General features: G+C 70.2%; 1 non-coding gene across 1 annotated transcript; it reads right to left on the reverse strand.

The window, feature by feature from the left end:
- Positions 1-456: 456 nt before the first annotated feature.
- TRNAL-CAG lies at positions 457-539 on the reverse strand. Its single transcript has one exon. It is a non-coding gene; the product is annotated as a tRNA-Leu (tRNA).
- Positions 540-748: the final 209 nt, after the last annotated feature.

A 748-nucleotide genomic window follows, 5' to 3' on the forward strand; every position in this document is an offset into this window, starting at 1 on the left:
GAGGAGAAGCGCCGACCGCACAGTGTGGCCAGGCGCGGACGGCGGGGCCGGGGGCCGGTGCAAGCACAGGGTGTCGGTGGTGGTCTGGGCGGCAGAAAAGTGCGGCTCCGAGAGTGAATCGCTGTCACCGGGCGGATGTTGGAGGGAGATTCAGGGCGCACTCTGTGCACGAGACAGGTCCGGGCAGGTGCAGCTGGCGGGGATGGGGCTCAGGGGGCAGAATGGAGGGCTGCGTGGGGGGAGCTGGGGGGAGAGGACGGGGAGGGCGGAGGAGAAAGGCAGGGAACAGCCAGGAAGGTGGACGGCGAAGGAGTCGCAGGTCCGGGAGTGGGGCGAGGTCGGAGGGTCCGTGGGCGGGTCTTTGCCAATGGACAGGTGAGGGCCCTGGCGAAGCACACTGGGGCGCTTCCTGGACGCCGGCGGGTGGGCATGAGACCGGCGAGGCAAAAGGAAACTTGTCAGGAGTGGGATTCGAACCCACGCCTCCAGGGGAGACTGCGACCTGAACGCAGCGCCTTAGACCGCTCGGCCATCCTGACTGCGGGCGTGACTCTGTCCCTGCTCACCTAGCAGGGAGTGGGTCCGACCATCCCTGCCCGAGGTCTGTGGCCGCGGAGGGCAGCGCCAGGTAGGGACCGCCGTGGCGGAGCCGCGACGAAGACGCCAGCCAGGCTCGCTCGGGCGTGGACGCCCCCACGCCACCAACCCGGGCCCAGCCCGACGGCGTCCAGGCAGACGCGGTCTCCGC

Source organism: Carlito syrichta, unplaced genomic scaffold, assembly GCF_000164805.1.
Source record: "Carlito syrichta isolate Samal-C Ts95f unplaced genomic scaffold, Tarsius_syrichta-2.0.1 Scaffold235351, whole genome shotgun sequence".
In the NCBI taxonomy this organism is placed as follows: domain Eukaryota; kingdom Metazoa; phylum Chordata; class Mammalia; order Primates; family Tarsiidae; genus Carlito; species Carlito syrichta.